The following is a 23331-nucleotide window of genomic DNA, read 5'->3' as shown; positions in this document are numbered from 1 at the left end:
CACTACTCCTCCCTCTGCTTGAACCATTCTTCTCTCTGCTTGTGCCTGTAAATTCTCTTGCCCGTTTCCTACGCAGTTCCATCATGATTTCTGCAATGATGCTGTTTTTTTCTATCTTTCTCTAAGTTAATCTTCTCATCTTCACTATACTGAAATTTAATCACTTTCCCCCATGAATGTGTTCCATTGCCTGGCACAAGTGTCTGGCGTACATTAGGTGCTGAACAAATACTTATAGGAAGAACTAATTAAGATCACTATTTTCCTAGATTTGATTGAATATCTTTGTTCTATGCCTCTTAGTGCTTTGTTCTTTTTTTCATTCCTATAATCACTGGTTCATTGTTTGGAACCACTAGGATATACATTTTTTGAGGGCAGAGTGCCCTACTATATTCACAGTGCCTTATGTAATATCTAGTGTGTGAGAGACAGTTAAAAACCAGATGAAGTTGGAGTAATTACATTTAAAACTATTATTAGGGATGCCTGGGTCGCTCAGTCATTAAATGTCTGCCTTCGGCTCAGATCATGATTCTGGGGTCCTGGGATCAAGCCCTGCATTGGCTCCCTGCTCAGCAGGAAGCCTGCTTCTCCCTCTCCCACTTCCTCTGCTTCTGTCCCTCTCTTGCTGTGTTTCTTTCTGTCAAATAAATAAATAAAAATCTTTTAAAAATTAAAAAAAAAATTAAAATGATGATCAATCTGTTTATCCATCTATTTTTCAATCAGGACCAGGTACTGTGTAATCATTTTCTATAATTTACTTCATTTAATTCTCTCCATAATCTATATGAGAAGTGACAGCTTCCCCAGGGCTCCACAAAGTCGGTCTAAGAGCTGGGATTCAAATCCAGACAGCTTGATGCCTTGGCCTGAGTGCTTAACTACTTTTGAATTGCCTGCAGACAGTCAGGTTTGCATCTGCTGCTTTTTCACAGCATTCTCCATGCATGCATTTAACTGATTTTGTGTGTACTTGAACTACTCCATCTCCTTCCGATGCAATCAAGAGAAAGCCCATTCCATGCCACTTCTCTTCAGTTTATGGCCCTATTTTATGGGCCTGTTTCTTGATCCCACTGAATTCTTGGAAAAAAACAATTTTGTAATTTCCAGTTGTCCTATTGTGAAAGATGTTGGTTCACTGCATGCTTTTCCTTGGCACATGTGGTTCAGATTTGATGTATAAACAGATGACCTTCCTTAACCTCTCTGTTCCATGAACTGTAATTGATGTCCTAGACTCCCCCTAGAGTTCTCCAGGGGGAGTGAACCACAATTCCCCACTGCAGTAACCAGCTCGATAAAAGACCTTTTACTAACCCCAGGCTCATTTCCCTCTTCTTGTCATTGTCCTCCCTAGGATTACCTCTCAAATTCAGTATTTGCATTTAAATCCTCGTTTCTGAGTTGGCTTTTGGGACCACTGCCCCGAAGATCTGTTTGCATTCATGGAGTGCCACTCCTGTTTTGCTTCAACTCCAACAGTCTAATTTGGACATAGCTTGGATGGAATTTTGAATTTCTGTTCAGTAGGTTTCCATGGTGGGCTCCAGGTTTACTTTCATTTTGCAAAAATAGAGTATCTCCTAACTGCTCCCCTGGCTTCTGTTTTGGTTTTGCATCCATGAGGCCATGTAGTCAAGATCGCTGAGAGGTCCATACCAGCCCTCTTATGGAAGTGAGTTAGGTGCCACTCTGACTTTTAAGTTGAATATCCTATTATCCAGCGTCACTGACCAGGTAACCGTTAGTCATGCTTTGAGTCCTTTGTGATTTCCAGAAAATTGGCCTAAGGGAAAGACTCTGTAAGTAAAGATTATATCCATGTGTTCCCAGCAGCTCATCAGAGGAAGAGATTTAATGCTATTTCAGACTCCCATTTCAAATTCGTGTTTCTAGCCTGTCATAAAAGGCATTAAAAAAAAAAAAAATTGTGGCTCTTGGGAGCTGATCACAGCTTTAAAAAAAATGTTTTTAACAGTTTCTAAATCTCTGATTTCCATTTTAAATATATATGTGTGTATGTATGTATATATGTATATGTGTGTATTTATGTATATACATAGATGTGCATGTAGGTATATAGGTGTGTGTGTGTGTAATATATATTAACAGTGCCTCAAACTGAGTCCAGTTCATTTAATTTAATTTGGCATCTAGACAAGATGCCTGAAAATTATGGGGTTTTTTTATGGTTTAATATCAGTTCTTCAGTCTTTCATGCTGAACCTTTGTCCTTTTACAAATTAGATTTCTCACTTTCTTTTCCTGGGATTCCTGTTGGGCAAATATAATCTTTTCCATAGGAGATAAACATTTCACAATTTTTTCACCATAACTCTTTATAGTACTACTCTCATTTTCACATTCTCTAAGACACTTAAACAGTACCCATTTATTAACCAAGCAATTTATCAATATTTATTCATGATGCCAATGGCAGACTTCTTGTCATAAATAATTATTGAGGTAATAAATAGTTTTATTATTAAAAACTGATGACAAGAGCAGAGTGATTACCCGGATAAAGACTGATGGCAGGTCTTAGTATCTGATGCGACACTCAGAGCCCTGTGCAGATTGAATCTAAGGCCTCCTGCATGGATAATAAATTGTTATTTCAGAGAATAAAATGATTGATACATTTCCTTGCTGTGGAAAAAGCATTGGGGAGAAGATTCTGCTCCCTAACTTATTTAAACAGGCGATGGTGAAATTTTCTTTCCTTGTGACAAATTTAACTTTTCAGGAGAGTGACAGCTCTTTGGCAGAGACATGAGCAGAGACGCATTCCTTTTTAGAAGCTCCTAAAAGTCCAATTAATTTTGGAAATTCTCTGGATATTCCCTGGCCTCAGTGGGGCCCTCATCAGGCAGCACCGAGGGCAGAGGTGGGAGCAAGGCAGGAACATGGTAGGAGCATGGTATGAAGTCATAACATGTGATACCATGACGAGCTCAACAAGGAGAAGAATGAAGTCTGTCAGATTACTTTGGAGAAATTGCCAGTGACTCTTGGGCTGCCTCACTCAGTGCACAAGCTCACTGGAATTTTTTTCTTTTCTTTCTTTCTTTCTTTTTTTTTCCTATTGGTTTGATCTTACCTTTTATGACAAACTAGCCCTAGAGACCATCTATCTTTTGACAACCTGGAAAATGACTGTATTGGAAGGAGCTAAAGGGGGTTGGGAGGGGTGAAAGAGTCAGCATTGTAAATGTATGTCCTATGCAGTTTTGTAAATGTTTTATTCATAGCTGCTATTACTACAAATTAAAATGCAATGACAAATATTATGAAAATCCTCTCAAAGGGAATACCTAAGATTTAAAATGTATTCTCTTTACTTTGCTCAATCTATTTGTGCTACAAAAGTCAAGGAAAAGAATAGCAAATGTATAATTTGAAATGTCACCCAGTAATAGCAGGGGTGAACTTTAGTCAGAGAATTATATTTTCCAATTTTTATTTTAAGGAAACAATTGAAACATCAAATATGATGTATATTCAGTGATTTTGGGATCAATTCTAAATAAACTGCCTGTATGTGAAATATAAGTATCCACCTTTGAGGTCTGAATGTGGTATATATGTTCATTCTTCTCTGTATGTGTTTAACAATGTGAGACTAAAGCAATTTCTGAAAAATTATTTCTGTGAAAATGATTTCTTTTCAGCTTTCTTTTGTTGAAACTTTCTTAAGATATGTGAAAACATAAGTTATAATATCTCCATATTATCATAAGTTTTTTTTTTTTAATTGGTAACTTTACTTTCTGGAATGTGGACTTGATAAGAAAAAGTGACAAAACTTCACAACTCAATTACTTTAATGTCTCATTAAAATTATGTTGAACATATTTCTGAAAATCTATGGTATCTTTTCCTCTTTTTTTGTCTCTTAGGGTGGTGTTTTCTTGCAGGTGCACATTTTAAAAGTACTTTTAAGCATCTCAGTGGTGATAAGACTTTTGCATTAGTTGGGGGAGATAAAAAGACCCAGCAACAATGTGACACCTTGTAATGGCCAACTCTGCCATTTGCAGTACAAGCAGGAGCTATCGGATCACAGTGGAGAAGTTTTAATTTCTTCTCTCATATATGTTTAATTCCCTAAGAAAGAATATACATGATGTTCAAATTCTGACGGTATATTAAATTAGGGTCGATGAACATTTCTAGCAATGGTACAGGAATCATTACACATTTCAGGGTGGAGCCATGGCTTAAAACATTTTCTCTGTCTTCGAGAAATACATGAGTTTATGAAGACATGAGAGATAAACACATAGCCAGCTAGATAAAGGAATGCTTTGCAAACTATACATGTTCCATGCAGAGAGGTGAGGATGACTTTCAACCTAACTAAGCAGATCTTTTTCCCTTGAAATTCAGGGGTGAGTCACGGGGGTGGGGGGGGGGCGGAGGGGGGCCAGGGGTGGGGGGGCAGGGCTTAAGCACACACCACACTGAGCACCAGTGAAGGAGACATTCCCAGGCCTGCAGGGGTTCTGCAAGCACTTACTGACTTCCAATTCACCAAACCCTATGCTAGGTGTTAAGGATACAAAATTAGGTCAGAATATTTTTCTACCCTCAGAGAACTCAGAAAAAGAATATGTATATAAATGAATGGAGTGCAGAGAGGTATTAAAGTTATGAGCCAGGGATTTGAATAAGACAACAAATGTGAGATCTTGATAATTGTATCTAAAAGAGAAGGGGTTTCACGGAAAACGTAGGGTTAAGCCATCTTCAAAGATGGTTTAGTTTTCAACAGTGGGTCAGAGGGATGGGGTCCCTCGTGATTGCAGATAAATAAAAATAGAAGCTGGTTTTGTTTAATGTTAGGTAGAAAAGGAATTTATTGTGAGGGCATTACATAAACCGCAGAACTGAAATAAAACTAAGGAACCACAATAACAGATTTTAAATCTGAAGGGGGCTATATAAAGGAGCAGGGGACTGGTCATCAATCATTCTGGAAGAGGTAAAAATAGCCTCACTTTTCAGTGACAGCAGGGTCAGTATAGTATGCCCATCCTGGAGGTGATAGCACGTAGTCTACTCCTAACAACAGGACTCAGGCTGTTAACTGATCAGCAAACCCTCTTTGGCATCCCGCACGTTTCCCAAGCCTTAAACTCTGGCCTTCTAGTTTGTGTGATCTATCCTGTATCTACCTCTTAAATTTCCTTTCCTCCTGGATTAATCAGAATCAACTAATGCCAAACAAAACCCTAACTAGCCAAGTGGATTATACAATTCAAAGACAGCTCCTTAATTTTCCTATTCCATAAACAACTTGTTTTCCCTCTGTGGTAAAAATAGTTTCAGAAGGGGTGCCTGGGTGGCTCAGTGGATTAAGCCGCTGCCTTCGGCTCAGGTCATGATCTCAGGGTCCTGGGATCAAGTCCCACATCGGGCTCTCTGCTCAGCAGGGAGCCTGCTTCCCTCTCTCTCTGCCTGCCTCTCCATCTACTTGTGATTTCTCTCTGTCAAATAAATAAATAAAATCTTTAAAAAAAAATAGTTTCAGAAAACTTTTGTATGCAACAAATACCAACTGTATTGTGTCTTCTGAAACAATGTTATTACAACAAAGGAGAGAAAATCTGTATTGTTTGTTTGGGTTTTTTTGGTTTTTGGTTTTTTGTTTTTTTACCAGTCCATTCAATTTATCTGGGCTCAGTGCCTGGCCTGCTATTGTTACCACCTGCAAACACAAGGATAGACCTCTCAGACTCTACATTTATGAAACTGTTGACCAAAGACTAAAAATCCAATAATCTAGTCAAGACTTATTCCAAAGTTATTATCACACATTTGTTATCTTCTGCTTTTTATAAGCATAACGCTATGCTCATCTGTAAGAGTTATGTAGTACCAGACATGCAGCTGCATTCAAATACTGTAAGACTATTGAAAACTTGCTTTTAAAGAGGATCATTTGATGGGGCTCCTGGGTGGCTCAGTCGGTTAAAGCCTCTGCCTTCGGCTCAGGTCATGATCCCAGGGTCCTGGGATCGAGCCCCACATGGGGCTCTCTGCTCAGCGGGGAGCCTGCTTCTCCCTCTCTCTCTGCCTGCCTCTCTGCCTGCTTGTGATCTTTGTCTGTCAAATAAGTAAATAAATAAAATCTTTAAAAATAAATTAAAAGAATAAAGTAAAATGCTGTTCAAATCCTTTAAAAAAAAAAAAAAAAGAGGATCATTTGGTCCAGTTTTTATGGCCCTTGCAACACTATGATCTGGACAAGAATAGGAAAAATTAGGTGCTTAAATCTCCTCGATGTCTTCAGCAAAACTAATGAAACTTCTTTCAATGAGTTCACCTATATATGGTATTTTCCACTTCTTTGAAGAACTGCTTTATACACATTGTTTCTTTAAATATTTGAGTTTGGGGAAAAACAACTCATTCTTGATGGATTTGTCACTTTTTCCTTTTTTTCTTCAATAAATAAGACTGATATAAAACTCTTTCTTTCTTTGCCCTGGTTGCTAGGAATGAGAATAAAATGAGCTTTATCACATGCCCTCTTACTTATTTACTGAATCAGAGTTAGTTCACAATAGGGAAAATTACGAAGCAATCTGAATGTCTAGAGCAATAGCAAAAACTTGTTACTACCTATTTCATTTAAAGTTCAGTTACTAAAAACATACGTACTTAGGGAAAAGTTGTTCCCATTAAAATATACTGTTGTTATGCCCTTAAGCATTTTAAATTTTGCCCATAAGTCATAGTGTATTTTATTATTATTTTCAGTGCCTACAAAACAAAAACCCCATGTAGGTGTTTTATGGTGATGTAGTTCTGTTTTCCATTTACAGTCGCCCCTGTAGTCAGAGAGGAGGTTTCTTTTCTCTGGTTTCTTATCCTCAGTGTGTCAGGGTTTTGCTCTCAATATTTGTCCACTGAATAGAGAAAAGTAGATACAAGGTGCACAGTCAAGAGAGGAAACAATTGTAACAAACATGGCACCACCATGCCACAGAAAACTATGTAGCGATTTAAAAAATACAATTTAGACTTAGAGTATTATGGGGAAAAAATCAAAATATATTAAGTTTTTTTTAACCAGGTTATGGAATAGTGTGAATATTGTTTTACTCTTATTAACCTAGATTATATTTATGTGTCAGAGATCATTCCTTAATGTTTGCAAAGTATGGAATATAAATTATTTATTTTCCGCTGACCCAGAGAGCCAAGCTCAGGATTCATCTTGTAACTAGAACTGAAATCCAGTATAACTTTGCTGTGTCTCCACAACCTTCTCGTGATTTCACAAGAATTCCTACACTGTTGCCCTTATCTGTGGGGAGAGGACAAATCCATTCTGGCTCATATTTATTGGAGTGCACAGGCTAGGGATGTAAGTATCCTGAATGATAGGATATATTCTAAAGAGTCAGATTGTTTCTCTCTCATTTCTGTATTTCCATGGAGCCCAAGGCCATGCTGTTATGGTTATAATAGGTTTTAGGTTTTGAGACTTCATGGAAGTCCAGAAAAGGAGAGATGGGTTTAACACCTAAGAGCAGCTTTCTGTGTAGAAATCCATAATAAAAGCAGAGGAAAGCATCTGGAAAGTAGCATGAGCTCTCTATTATAATTTATTGTAGAGTGAGTGGGCCAAGTGTCCCAGGTCCCAAGACAAAAACATAGCCTTTTCTGTCACCTTAGTTTTTCAGTAACTCAGTATGTTACTCTCAGTCAAGGTGGCACCATGTCTTTGCACCCTCTTATATATAAGCATTACTTCTGGTAGAAACCAGTCCTTTCATTGTACACACATACACACACACACACACACACACACACACACACGGACAGGGACCTCTGAGGGGGCTAACTGTTAGCAGAAAGAATACTTTGCCCCCTATCCTACTCATGGGCTCAGAATAATACAGTCCCTTTATACATCTCATGGCTGGTTCCAGTACTCTGGTCCCTTCTTTCTCTACCAGGAGAGCAAGATATCCCTGTCCCTGAGGTCCTTCTAGCTGGACGAAGAATCAAACTGACAGGAGACAGATTAACAGGAGAAAATCAAATTTAGTAACATGTGTATGGGGAATTCACGAAGAAATGGAGATTCCAAAGACAGGCAAAATGAAGAATATATGACCTTCTGAAGTAAGGAGAAGGGGTCATGGGGACTGGGTCTTCAAAGGGAAAGAATACAATCTTCAGGGAAAATTCAAAAGAGTAAATATTTGGGCCACTCAGAAGCAATGAGACAAAGAGAAGACATTGATCAAACAGGCCTACTAGGTTCTTCCTGTCCACCATACCTGCTAGTTCATATCACAGTATAGTTATCTATGGCGATCATTCCCTTCCTGGTGCAGGTCCTCTATCTAAATTCTTTTAGGCTTTGGTGGGGGAAAGTAAGGAGCTTTTCCTGAATCTGCTGAGTTTTGATTGCTTTTTAACTCAAAATAATCTTCATGCCAAAGTAGCCTCTCTTGGGACAGCTTGCTGTTTGCCCCCCCCCCCGACATTTACAAAGCTCACTGTAAAATAAAAAGGCAGAGCCACTTGTTTGAAAATCATTACAAATTTCAAGAAGACAACAGCAGAGCATTAAAGCAAGTGTGGGTCCTTTGTGGGTTCCCTGTGTGACTGTACAGGTCACCTGCCCATGAAACCAGCCTCTTTCTCTACATCTAGTGGTTACCTTTTTGGGAGCTTTTTGGCCTTAACCTACTCCTGGGCCTTGTTTGAGGTTAAATTTGCCCTCCTTAATCTATTTCCTTACTTGGGAGATGGGTGGAGATTTGCTGTCCACCTCTCTAAAAAACAAAACAAAATAAAACAAAACCTCTGCAATCCTTATGCAAATTATTCTCTCTTCTCAGATTTCAGTGAGCCACAAAGGGGGAGGCTGGGCTTTGATAAGCCAAACAAAGGTTTCCTTTAGACATTTTTTGTAAGGCAGAGGTCGGCCTAACATAAATTTGCGTAAGTAAGTAGGACCCTCAAGATATGCTCAGGGTGAATTTCTAAGCCTACGTCCTCAAAGAAGGGCTGGTGATCTCTTTTGTTGAAAGGTCAAAGAGATACTGTCAATAATTCTTTTTATCTCTTGTAGAACAAGTTTAAATTTCATTTTATCTGTATATTTATTTATTTGCATGGGGAATATCTGAAAGGAAACTGATAAACTACAGTTATCTCTGGATAAAATTTTGCATAAAATTTAAAAATTATTAAACATTTATTATTATCATTATTTCCTTAATTTTAATTTATTTTTTTCTACCAGGTTCATACTTCTCATTTTTTTTTTGACTAGCAAAAAACAGCTTCTAATACTATATACAAGAAAAATATTTTTATCCTTTTAATAAAATAATTATATGGATGATAAGAAATTCTTATGTAAGCTTGGGATTTGTAAAAACCATAATTTTATGCTACTGATAAATTTTTCCAATGTTGGAATGGAAGTCACAAAATTTTAAGAAATCTAAATTACTTATAGATGCTGAGGTGTTCTAATACGCAAAACAGTAGTTATTATTACCTGAGTGGAAATTGTTCCAGATGTCTCAGTCAAGGGGTACTATTATTTTGTGGTTTATGAGTGGCCTAGGTTCTGTTTGGTTGTCATCCCAAGGTTATGTAAAATCATCTATGCAGTCCTTTGCTTTCCAAAGCTTTTCTTCTCTAGGTTAAGCACTACTTTTGGTTTTAAGAGGGGTTGAATCCCTTATATAATAACAAATCTAGACAGAGATCATGAATGATTGCCATAATCACAAAACAGAGGTAAGTATACATTATGAGTCTTCTGGTGGAAGTACGTACCTCTGCTAATAATAATGTAGGCTTGGGTGTCTATGTATCTATCTTTCACTATCCATTTATCTATCTATCTATCATCAGGCCTCTAATTCTAACTACTGGTGTGTTAAATGTTTACCCATAAAGAGAATTAGCAAACATTTCAAGGGTAAAAGTGTGTGTGTGTGTGTGTGTGTGTGTGTGTGTGTGTGTAGATCTATATCTGCATCTACATGTATCTGTCAATCTAGAGTAACTAAAGAAAAAGGCCTTTAGACTGAGATGGCTGTAATACCTTGGCAGCCTATGTAAGCAAACCAAAAATTGGGTCAGACTCAATGCATGCAGATGCCTCAAGGTTAAGAAATCAAAACTTAAGAACACCAATCACAAAGAGTCAACTCGGCCTTCCGATATAAGGCAACCATGAGAGCTATACCACCTCAGATAAATTCTCTTGCTTTGCTTCCAGTCTGCTCTATAAAGCCTTTTGCTTAGCTCCTTCCAGTGGAGTTCCCTTAGCCACTTTAGATTTAGCTCTGTCTGAGGTCAAATCAGTGTTTACTCAAATAAACTCTTAAAAAGTTTTAATATGCCTCAGTCTATTATTTAACACTATCTAGCTATATATAGCTATGAATGATATCTTTATCATCTTTATGATTGTAAATAATGACTTATGGAGCCTTTCTCCTGTGCTGGTTGCTGTAGAAAATATTTTACCAGCATCATCTTATTTAGTCCCATCAGCACTCGTATAAGGTTGATGTTAGTTTATGTCTCTCTGTATTGTAGATGAGATTTACACAGGTAAAGTAACTATTTATTGCATAGTTAGTAGAGGTTAGACCTACTTCTACGCAGGAATTTATTAATAAAACACTCAACTTTTCATAAGGTGTCATGAAGAAAAAGCCTTAAGTAGAGGGCTCTGTCTTTCCGTCCTGGGATTGAATATTAGCTCTCCACCCTTTTTCTTTCTCCCTTCCTCTTTCTCTCTTTTCTTTTCTTTTCTTTTCTTTTCTTTTCTTTTCTTTCTTTCTTTCTTTCTTTCTTCCTTTCTTCATTTCGTTCTTTCTTTCTTTCCTTCTTTCTTTCTTCCCCTGCCCTTCTTGTGCAACACTATAGACTTTGTGGATACTCCATTTTATTTTTATGGGCATAATAATGCCTACCTCCTATGTTGCCATCACTGTGTTTAAAATGAGAGGAATTAATGCTTTTTATAACTTGTTTGCCACAGATTGAACCCTTGGAGAGGAGAGATATATTCTTTCCCTTTTTGCTTTTCTTCCTTTTTTTTTTTTTATCTGTTCTTCTTTCTTTTTATTTAATTAAGTGGTGAGTAAGTGTGTGTGTGTGTGTGTGTGTGTGTGTGTTTAGCTCTTGTCAAAACACACACACACACGGTCTTTGAGAGGACTACTTTACCAAAGTTACTTTAAAGGCAAGAAGTTGAAATTGCAATCCAGTCCATGAGGTAAAATCTTGTTGACAGACAGAGTTTCTGCTGACCGATTCTTGCCCTGGCACCCAGGGGGTGAGAGAGCACTTGAGAACAGCAATCAGCAGCCCATTTCCTCACTTCTCAGTGGACTGGAGATGCTAATTGCTTGACAGTCCCTCCCACTCTGCCTAGATCCTCTCTCCAAAGGCTCTTTTCATTATACCTGTGGTTTATTACCAAACCAATGTGCCATATTTAGAAATGTAAAAAGAAGAACCACCCCCCACCCCGATATTTTGAAGCTTTGTTGAGTGGTTAAACAATGAGCAAGATAAATTATCACTGTTAAAAGTGAAAAATAAAATCAGTGGCATGGAATTTCAAGACAGCATTTCCATGTGAAGCCATGAATAATGTAGTTATGGTAATATAACTGCTATTCATAATTATGAACACTTCATTCCTCCACATGTTCTCATGTCACACAGAGCAAGCTGGTGAGATCTGGTCTGCCTCTGATTGTATTTGCTGCCTTTCGCATTATAAGTGATACTCTACTCTGACTACCCTAACTGTATGGCAGCCATCGGTGATGCTAGTCAACAGCAGCATGTCTTTTAACCTCCCCTGCAGGACTGAATGTGTCTCTTAAGTTGGAGCTTGGAGTTCAGTCCCAGGCAAGAGTTAGAACTAATACACATGAATCCCTTCATCAGTCCTTTTAGAGACAAAAGGACATTTCACTGGCAAATTGTGCATCATGGTCGTTTCCTTGCATGGGCCCTCCTAAAACCCTGAGAGAGATCCTAGCTATTTAGCAGTCAGGATGTTTGTCGAATTTTTATAACATAATCACAGAGATCATGGGTCTGTCACATTTTGCTAGAAGTCTGCCACTAAATAGATCTGCCACTTTATAGAACTTGGCATAATATTAGTGACACTTGTTTAAAAGATTTTATTTATTTATTTGAGAGAGAGAGATAACATGAGATGGGGGAGGGCCAGAGGGAGAGAGAGAAGCAGACTCCTGAATGAGGAGCCCAATGGGGCTCAATCCTAGGACCCTGAGATCATGACCTGAGCCAAAGGCAGACACTTAACCAACTGAGCCACCTGGGTGCCCTGATATTATTGATACTATATATTTGTTGTGAGAGTTAAATGTTACAACTCTTCAGTGTTCTTAGCATACTGAATATTCAATAATGATGTTTGTTAAAAAAAAGAAAAAAACTAAAAAAAAAAAAAATGATGAAAAATAAACCACTCTGTGAGTTTGAGTTTAACATTTTCTTTAATCTAAAACGCAGAAGACTTTATACTTTAATGTCTCTACAATCACTATTTGTTTTAAAATCAGTATGCATGTTTGACATCATTGTTTCCTTTTTGCCCCTGAAAATGTCTAAACTGACAGCATATCTTTAAAAAAAAAAATGCTGTATTTGAAACTCCAGTCTCTCATAAGAATATAATTTTTACTGATGAGAGTAATGTATGCCTTTGATTCTGAGTAGTTAACTCACGTGCATAAATCCATTCATGCAGTTGGTCATTGAGATTGGTTGGATAGGTTATTCAACTAAATCAACATGCCTGGAATTAGTTCCAAAAACGTTTGTATTTTTTTGGACAAATAGGCAATTTGAAAAAATAAGTAAGTTAAAAAAACACCAACATGGGATTTTAATACGGGAAAGAAGGAAAAAAGAAAGGGAGAGAAAGAAAGAAAGAAAAACAGGCAGACAGAAAGAAAGAGAAAAAATAAGAATGAAAAGTATTATCAAATACTATCATTTAGCTGATGAAAACACAAGCTAACACTAAGATTTAAGAAGTGCATTATATTTGAAAATATATGTGGAAGTGTATTTTTCTTTCTGTGAACTCAAGTGTTTTACTTTCCCCTCTTTTGCTTTGTTAGTGCCATAGTACAATAATACTCGAATAACGGTCAACTGGGTGGCTCAGTGGGTTAAAGCCTCTGCCTTCAGCCCAAGTCATGAGCCCCAAGTCGGGCTCTCTGCTCAGCAGGGAGCCTTCTTCCTCCTCTCTCTCTGCCTGCCTCTCTGTCTACTTGTGATCTCTCTCTGTCAAATAAATAAATAAAATCTTTAAAAATAATAATAATACTCGAATCAATAGTAAACTTTATCATAAATCCTGTCCAACTACTATCTGTTCATTTCAATGAAATAGCCAGTAGGGTAGTTTAGAATTTGACTTTAAGTGACCCTACCGTGTGTCCAAGTTTAGACGGTATTAGAGTAAAATCTCCTAATTTCCCTTCCGGTCTTTTCAGCATTTCTCACTTCCAGTTTTCCTCCCTCCTCCTGTACCTGTGCCAAGTTTAAGTCTTTTACCTTCAGGCATAGAAACCATTAAAACAGAAACACTGGATCTCTCCAAGGTAAAGGATGAATGATGAAGTAGCATTCTACTCAACCACACTCAGAAACATTACTATAAGTCATGGTTATTGATTGCATTGCATAGCGAGTTATGCATAGCCAAGACACTATGCTTGGCTTTCTAAGTGAATTAATATTTGAAGAGTTTGAGGTACAATTTTGTAAGCTAAGGCTGGAGAATATGTAAAGACTACCAATGCTATATGCAAAATTGTACTTCTGCTAAGTTTTTAATGGGGGGGGGGAGAAGAGTTTTGAATCTTAGCATGCTGTATGATTACCGGCTGGGTCACTTGGAACCCGTTCTTTAACCTCTTTGAGTTTCAGTTTGCTTAATGTAAAATGATGCTAATGATGCTTATCTCTTTGCTTTATTGTGAGAATTAGATGAGAAAAAAATTGTAAAGTGCTTATAACTAAATAAATGCTAATTTACTCTCCCCTGCTGAATACCTTAGCCCCTAGTACTTGTCTTCCTTTCTCAAGTTTCATGGCTTGAGTCCTAAACTGAAACTTTCTTTCACTTTTTCTAAACTCACTATGGGATTCCTTGGTGCACACCAAATTGCAGGTGAGTAGTACAGACTTTCCTTGTTACCCCTGGGATCAAGATTACATTTCAGATTCACTCTTAATCCTATTTAATGAATGGATAGTTAATAGTGTACTTTTTCCTAGTCTTTAGTGCTGAATTTAAAAAAAAAAAAAAAAAAAAAGTCTTTGCACTGACCACAAGCTCTAGGAGAGCTTGCTTAAAAAAAAAAAAAAAAAAAAAAAAAAAAAAAAAAAGTGGTAGGGTTGGGGAAGAAACAAAGAAACAAAGTAACAAAAGAAAAAAGAAAATTTGAGATTATGAATAAGAACTATCAAATCAAACTGAGTCCCAAGAACAAGCTGTTCATAAAAATTATCCTTGTAGCCACTTAAATGGGAGGCCCATCTTCACGTCTACATCTATTTCTGAAGATTAAGGATAAACAAAGCAGAGTTAAATAAAAGATCTCTCAGGGACTCTGTCACTTTTTCTTCTTGCATAGACACTGTTTCCAGATATCACCACTAAAGAACTCACCATTGAGCTCACCATTGAGAAATTATAAATTCTCAATCTTTCAAGATGGTACTCATGATACCTTCCTATGGAAATAATACCAGAAGTCAGTATATACTAAGGGCATAAAGTATTGCTTTGTGCCCTTAGTCTGTTCAAATTCAATCGGCTTTTTGGAAACAGCCTCCGACTTAAGCCTGGCTTCTTGGGAAACAGATTCGGAACACCTCACTTAAACTCTGTAGACACATACGGCTTCTACTTCTTTTTATCTGCACCCAGGTTCTCTGGTTCACTATATTGACATAAGGGAAAACCTAGTTCCCTTACCCAGTGAGTCTCCTACATGAAGGAAAACTTTAAAAAGTTTTGTAAGCCCTACCATCTGCCTGACTGAATTCCCTATTTCAAGTGCTATTATGATTATGTGTTTCAGTAATTTACCTTTTTGCCTGTTTTACAGAGAAAAGGAAGAATAGGCTGTGAGAGACATTCATAAAAAGAACAGGCATTGGGGCACCTGGGGGGCTCAGTCCTTAAGCATCTTCCTTCAGCTCAGGTCATGATTCCAGGGTCCTGGGATCAAGCCCTGCATCAGGCTCCCCGGTCAGCAGGAAGCCTGCTTCTACCTCTCCTACTTCCCCTGCTTGTGTTCCCTCTCTCTCTGTATCAAATAAGTAAATAAAATCTTGAAGAAAGAAAGAAAGGAAGAAAGAGAAAGAAAGAAAGAAAGGAAGGAAGGAAGAAAGAGAAAGAAAGAAAGAAAGAAAGAAAGGACAGGCATTGATGAATGGATGGCCAGATTTTGAATGAGGAACATGGTTTTCTCCTTCCTTCCTTCCTTCCTTCCTTTCTTCCTTCCTTCTTTTTCTTTTCTTTTTTCTTATTTAATTCTCACAACGTCACTGCTAGGTAGCTGTTTTTAGTCCTCTTTTTATATTAGGAATCTGATATTCAGAGGTCATATTCAGAGAAATTAAGTTACTTAAGGCTACACGGGTAGAGAATGATGAAGACTCTGTTTTCACACTTGACTAAGTGACTGTCTCTCTCAAGATCCACATTGCAAATTCAAGATAAAAATCATACCTATTCCAGGATGTTATGAGGTTTCAGGAGCTAAAGTATTCATCACACTTTCTGGTACACAATAAATAGCATCATTGGTGTGTGTATGATAATATTTTTGCCATGATTATTTACCACCTAAGTAGATGATCCTAGCAGATAAGGAATTTAATTCTCTTCCTTATTTCTCTACTCCCGGTGTCCAGTAAACTGGTAAATAATAGTTAGTATTTCACCTGTGAAATAAGAGAGCTAAAGGATCCTGTCTACCCTTGTGTAGCATCTTACTCTAGTGACTTCTCATATAATAGATTAAAATGAGAACGTCAATAAAGCCAACAATTAAGTCATGTTAAATATTCAAACTCTACCTCTATCAGTTCAGCAAGAAGAGCAGAATGGGTGATTTCCCTAAGTACTTGACCGAACAGAGACTCAACAGGGCATCAACAGTCAGTGTGGGTCTCTGTTGGGCTGGGGCCATTCCCTGCCTGGTGGGTGGGCTGCTCTCTCACTTCCTGGGAACTCTGTCAGACAGGTTCTGTGACATAGCAGAGGGGTTCTTTTACTCAAAATGCACTCCTTGGGAAGGCCACCTTAGGAAGAAACTTGAATTTGAGAGATGAAGCATGGATTTTCTGGTCTAGGAAAAGAATCATACCTGAAAGACAGAAAAGGTAATGAGGATATGGTACTACGTATCACGAGGATAGGCATAACCTCTGGTTCCTTGTCAGACCATATTTCCTCTTTTTGTTGACTCTAAGATTATTACTGTAGTACACATAATGGAGTCTTAAAATCTTCTCACTACCATTGTTCAAAGATGAACTGACACATCGTAAAAATTTTGAATTTATCTGGGCAAAATCAGTTTGAACTGGGGAGCAGCAAACCAAACCTAGTTAGGAGCACTCCAAAAACAGCAGCTGGAGGACTGACTTTTTTTTAAATAGAGAAAAGATAAAAGCAAAGCGAGGGAATTATTTGATTGGCTAGGGCTTAAGCATTTACCGTATTTGGAAAAACCTAGTTGACCATTATTGGTGCCCTGAGGTTTTGATTTCTTAACCCTGAGGCATTTACAGGTTTAGGTTTTTGATTGCTTATGTAGATTACTAAGGTATTAGAATCACCATGAATGGACTCTTTGTTAATTAATTTAATATCACTATAAAACACTTTCAGATTCATAGAATGACAATGATTTTGATGGATAAAATAATCTGAAAACTGGGAAGAATATCAGATTTAACCCATTCTGAAAGATGAGCCGCATTAGACTCACTTGGAGAAACTGTAAAATAAATGAATACTTACCTAGCTCCTTACCCATCTACATTCATACACACGTACATATCCTACAACACCTCATTATCTCCGCTGTGCTGAAAAGTGGGACCAGCAGACTATTTTTAACAAGCCTCTCTGGTGATTCTGATGCCCTGACAGGTAATAGAACTACTGATATAATCAAAGATATTCATTTTACAGATGGGATGAGTGAAGCCCAGAATAAGATACTCCCTAATTATTGGCAAAGCCTATATTCTGTGTATTATTCTGGTAATACTTCTATGACACAAGGCAATATCTGTATAATTGCCCAGGCTTCTTTCATTTTTGATGACATGGTTAAGTTTCAAGCACCCTAAATCCCTCATCTTCTCATCAAACTCTGCTTTCCTGTAAGTTATGATATTTAAATATCTACACAATTCATACAATTATAATTATAAAGATATGCATGTTTTATCTAGAATAACATATTTCAAATAAGAAAAGATCAGAGGATTGGGTAGAAATAGGATTTAGAGGAAATTGAGAAGATGGAATGAATATAAATGGCTTTTAGTAGTATAAACCATGACAATATAATTTTTCCTTGAAGTGATGCTGCTAAGATGAGATGAATTACTATATAGTATTCTTAGGGGTCATTTAATATTAAGATTAACAAGAAGGTCTCATTGAACATGGGGGTTATTATTACTTAAAATATTATGAAGTACTATGTGCATTTAAGTAAAACAACAGAAAATCCATATAAAACTTTCATTAAGAGATGTTTTTTGCAAATTTTAGCAAGAAGCAGATACCAGTGTGGGGGGAGGGGGAGTAACAATGACTGTTGGTTGCCCTGAACTATTCGTTCTGTGCATCAGGACATATGCCCACTAGAGTAGAACTGGCAGAGAAATCCAAGAGGATTTTTTTAGACACAGTATTTAAAGTTCAGACATTCTTTTCATTTGTAACCTTGAGTTCCTGTTTACTAGCTCAGAGACTTTAAGAAAGCTGCTGAATACCTGTAACCCTATCTTCTCATTCCTTACTATTTCATATTGGTGTTAGAAAAATTAAATGAGGTACTACCTACAAAATGTTTTAGCGTGATGTTTACCATCTAGTAAATTCTTGTTACTGTCATTCTTGTGGTTGCTATGATCATTGGATTAAGTTCAGTTGAAAGAGCAAATATGCTTAGTTGAAGGAAGCTGAGCCTTTATCTATCAGTGGTTGATTTATAAGGTTAGTCAGCCCTCCTGCCATTCCCACCACTGGACTTTAATGTTATCAGCAGTTCTCTGCTTGTCAATGTGTGTATAGGTGTCCTTTTGATGGATCAGCCTTTTTGTGCTCTCAAATGAAGTCACATGTATGCATGTATAAATTTAATGTGTATGTATATATGTATTTCATATATGTATATATATGTATTTCTTCATAGATGTCCACATAGAGAGACAGAGAGGGAGAATACACTCTTTACAAAATTAGCTCAAAATGGGTCACAGCCAATGATATTTTAGATATAAGGCAAGATACATGAAAGAAAGAATAAACTGGACTTCTTTAAAATTTAACATTTCTATTCTACAAAAGATACTGGCTGGGAATGGAAAAAAAAAAAAAAAACAAGCCTCAAAATAGGAGAAAATATTTGCGAAAGATATATCTGAGATAGGACTGTCATCCAGAATATACAAAGAACTCTTTTTTTCTCTTTTTTTAAAGATTCTATTTATTTATCTGACAGACAGAGATCACATGTCGGCAGAGAGGGAGGGAGAAAGCAGGCTCCCTGCTGAGCAGAGAGAGAGCCCGACTCGGGGCTCGATCCCAGGACCCGGAACTATGACCCGAGCCAAAGGCAGAGGCTTTAACCCACTGCATTCAGGTGCCCCTACAAAGAACTCTTAAAACTCAACAGGTAAAGGGAATGAACACTTGACTACGATATTGTGATTGAATAAGAAGCATATAGTTTGGTCTTAGTCCCAAGGTCCTAGTCAGAGTTTGTAAAACCTTGTAATTTCCTAAGCAATAAAGATGCTAGGAGCATCTTTCATTCTAATATTTGAGCTTCTGACACCCCGTTTTTAAGTCTCTTGGAGTTTCCTGAACAATAGGAGCATCTTTGGTTCTAATGTGGCAACTCTTGACTCTCCAGTTGGCCTTTTAGAGAGCTTCATTCAGGATGGGGGCTGTTTACCAGAAAGACCAACTCATGATGAGAGGCTTGAGCTTTTAGTTCCACCCCTCATTCTCTAGAGAAAGGAGAGAAGGTGGAGACTGAATTAGTAAATGACCACGTCTGCATGATGAAACCCCCATAAAAATTTCTGAACTAAGGAATTTGGATCATTTCCATGTTGGTGCACACTTGGGAGTGCTGGGGAGCTGGGCACATGGAGAGGGCTTGGAAGCTCTACTCCGCTTCCCACACAGTTTGCCTCATGCATCACTTTCATCTATCTGTTCCTTTTGTAATCAACTCCTATCTAGTAAGTAAACTGTTTTCCTGAGTTCTGTGAATTACTCTGGCAAATTATCAAACATAAGAAGAGGGAACCTCTAGCTAGAGGCTGTGAGAACCTCTAATTGGTAACCAAGCTGGACAGAAGTTTGTAGCTAACCTGAGGACCCATTACTTGTGGCTGATGTCTAACGTGGGAGCCGTCTTGTGGGGCTGAGCCCTTAACCTGCAGGGTCTGTGTTCACTCCAGTGACTGTTCAAAATCCAATTGAATAGAATTGAATTGAAGTGCACTCACTGCTGTCATAGAATTGGTTAGTATAAGAAAAAAATCCGCACATCTTATGTCAGAAGTGTGATAGAGTGTGAGTAAAGGAGAAACATGAAAGTGCTTTCTTCTCTTACACTAAAAATTGGGCCAGAGACTTGAATAAACATCTCACCAAACAAGATATACAGTTGGAAAACAAACATTTGTAAAAATATTCCACATCTTGGGGCATATTCTTTCAGTGGCTCAGTGGGTTAAGCCGCTGCCTTTGGCTCAGGTCATGATCTCAGGGTCCTGGGATCGAGTCCCACATGGGGCTCTCTGCTCAGCGGGGAGCCTGCTTCCCTCTCTCTCTCTCTGCCTGCCTCTCTGCCTATTTGTGATCTCTGTCTGTCAAATAAACAAATAAAATCTTTAAAAAAAAAATATTCCACATCTTACGTCATCGGGTAAATGCGCATTAAAACAATAATGAGATGGGGTACCTGGGTAGCTCAGTCCCTTAAGCAACTGCCTGCAGTGCTGGTCATGATCCCAAGGGTCCTGGGATCGAGGCCCACGTCAGGCTCTCTGCTCGACCGGGAGCCTGCTTCCCCCTCCCTCTCTTCTGCCTGCTTCTCGGCCTACCTGTGATCTCTGTCTGTAAAATAAAATCTTAAAAAAAAAAAAAAAAGTAAATAACATCTTTTAAAAAATAATAAAATAAAACAACAATGGGATACCACTACCCGCGGATTAGAATGGCCAAAATCCAGAACACCATTTACTGATGAAGATATACAGCAACAAGAATTCACATTTATTGCTGGTGGGAATGCAAAATGGTACAGCCACTTTGGATTACAGTTTGGCAGTTTCTTACAAAACTAAGCATATTCTTACTCTATAATCCAGTAACCATGCTGGCATTTACCTAAAGGCGTTGCAAACTTAAATGCATACAAATACATGCACACAGATGCTTGTAATAGCTTTATTCATAATAACCAAAACTTGGAAGCAGCCAAGATGTCCTTTAGTAGGTGAATGGATAAATAAAATATGTTACATCCAGGCAATGGACTACTATTCAGTGCTAAAAAGAAATGAGCTATCAAGTCATGAAAAGACATGGAAGAAACTTACATGCATATTGCTAAGTGAAAGAAGCCAATATGGAAAGTCTACATATTGTACGATTCCAACTACATCACATTCTGGAAAAGGCAAAACTATGGAGACAGGAAAATGATCAGTGGTTGCCAGGGTTTAGGGGGAAGGGAAATGAAAGGATGAGTAAGTGAAGCACATAGAACATTTTCAGGGCAGTGGAAATAATCTGTATAATAGTAGAGTGGTGGACACACATCCCATCATCTATGTCACATTGTATATGTCCAAACCTATCGAATATACATTGTGAAGACTGAGCCCTAATGTAAACTGGGGACTTTGGATGGATAATAACATGTTGATGGAGGTTCACCAATTATGACAAATACCCAACTCTGGTGAGGGATACCGCTCTCCGGGGAATCTGTTTGCATGTGTTGGCAGCTGGTAAAGAGGAAATCCCTGTACCTTCTGCTCCATTTGCTATACACCTAAAACTGATTTGAAAAATAGTCTACTAAAAAAATGAAAATAAAAACCAACACTAAATTTCCTCTTGCTGTCAGTCATTCCCTTTTATCTCTTCAGGCATAAGTAGGATCCCTCATCTTTTTGTTTTCTTTTTTTTTTTAATTTTTTATTTTTTATAAACATATATTTTTATCCCCAGGGGTACAGGTCTGTGAATCACCAGGTTTACACACTTCACAGCACTCACCAAAGCACATACCCTCCCCAATGTCCATAACCCCACCCCCTTCTCCCAACCTGCCTCCCCCCAGCAACCCTCAGTTTGTTTTGTGAGATTAAGAGTCACTTATGGTTTGTCTCCCTCCCAATCCCATCTTGTTTCATTGATTCTTCTCCTACCCACTGAAGCCCCCATGTTGCATCACCACTTATCTTTTTGTTTTCTTACTCATCTTTTTCTTTGAAGGCAATAATTCCAAGCTTTGGAAGGACAACAGAAATCAAACCTTGAATACTTAGAAAGTTAAAAAAAAAAATGCTATCACAGTTCTCTTGGGAGGAAAGGAGACAGAGAAGTTATTTCCTCTCTTCCTTTCTTCTTTTTTTCCTTCTTGTATCCTTCCCTTCTTTCTTCCATTCTGCCTCCCTTCTTCTTTCTTTCTTCTCTCACTTTTTATTTCTCTTCACTCTTTCCTTCCCTCTCTCTTTTCTCTCCTTTCTTCCTTTTCTTTTTTATTTGTTCCAACTTGTTTTCTAGTTTAGAAACACTGTTTAACATAATCTCTAAAAATCTAAAATGGACGGGACTTATTAAGGAGAATGATGATGAGAACAGTGTCCACATCATGAGATGTTGTAGCAGATGACCTCTATGTCCCCACCAATCTGGGATTTTTGTTGTTGTTGTTAAAGATTTATTTATTAATTGATTTATCTCAAAAAAGAAAGAGCACACAGAGGGAGAGGGAAGTGGAGTGGGAGAAGCAGACTCCCCTCCAAGCAAGGAGCCTAATATAGGGCTTGATCCCAGACCCTGGGATCATGACCTGAGCTGAAGGTAGGTGCTTAACCAAATGAGCCACCCATGTGCCTCCCCCTTTTTATCAATCCTGAGATTTTAAAGTCTTCCTGACTCCCAGCCCCAACTTTCTCCCCTGTATCTTATTGCTTCTTCAGATGACACAGGGAAGTTAAAATCTGTTCTTGGCCCTATTTGGACCCACAATAAAGAAAGTTGGACTAGAAAAAGAGACAACTGTGCAACTATTCAAAAAGTACGATGTCATAGTCCTTAAATAGGAAGGAAACAGACATAGTATTCAGATAGAAATGAGCAAATATAACCAAAAAAAGAAAAGTCTTTTAAAGTTTTGTGGCTGAAAGTCAAGCTGTGTCTCTAAAATGAAATGGCTTCAAATGTAGTGGACAACACCATTAACCTAACCTCCTAAAATGAAAACCAGGGTCCTCTGATCAAGGGCATTATTCTTTTATTCAGAAAGTCACCATGGGAACAATCAGTAAGCAAAATATAATGCTATCAGAAGTTTAGAACTGTGATTTGAGAAGCAATAAAGTCCTGTCAGTGCTGTGTTGATGAGGGAGATAAGACAGAAAAATCTTCTAAGCTCACTTAAATTACGACAGATAAGACAAGATACATTTTGCATATAGAAGTGATAAATACACTGGTCAGTGGCATTCGAGGATAGCAATTGATAAGAATTTGGTTTCTATAACAGTGGAGCATAATTCATGTATGCTCAATTTATTCAAATCCTCTTGGCTAAGGAAGATATAATTTGTAATATTCTAGACTTAGCATGAAATCTGACTTTTGTAGATTCTTCTGTATTATTTTAATATGGACTTAGACCAAGAGTCTGTGTTAGATGACCTTACTTTGGAGGTCAAATGAGTGGTCTTTAATCTTGTAGTCAGAAACTCAGTCTTCTG

The sequence above is a fragment of the Mustela putorius genome, unplaced genomic scaffold (genome assembly GCF_011764305.1).
Source record: "Mustela putorius furo isolate JIRA1106 unplaced genomic scaffold, ASM1176430v1.1 tig00000174_pilon_pilon_pilon, whole genome shotgun sequence".
Classification (NCBI taxonomy): domain Eukaryota; kingdom Metazoa; phylum Chordata; class Mammalia; order Carnivora; family Mustelidae; genus Mustela; species Mustela putorius.
Note: the sequence above shows the minus strand (reverse complement) of the source record.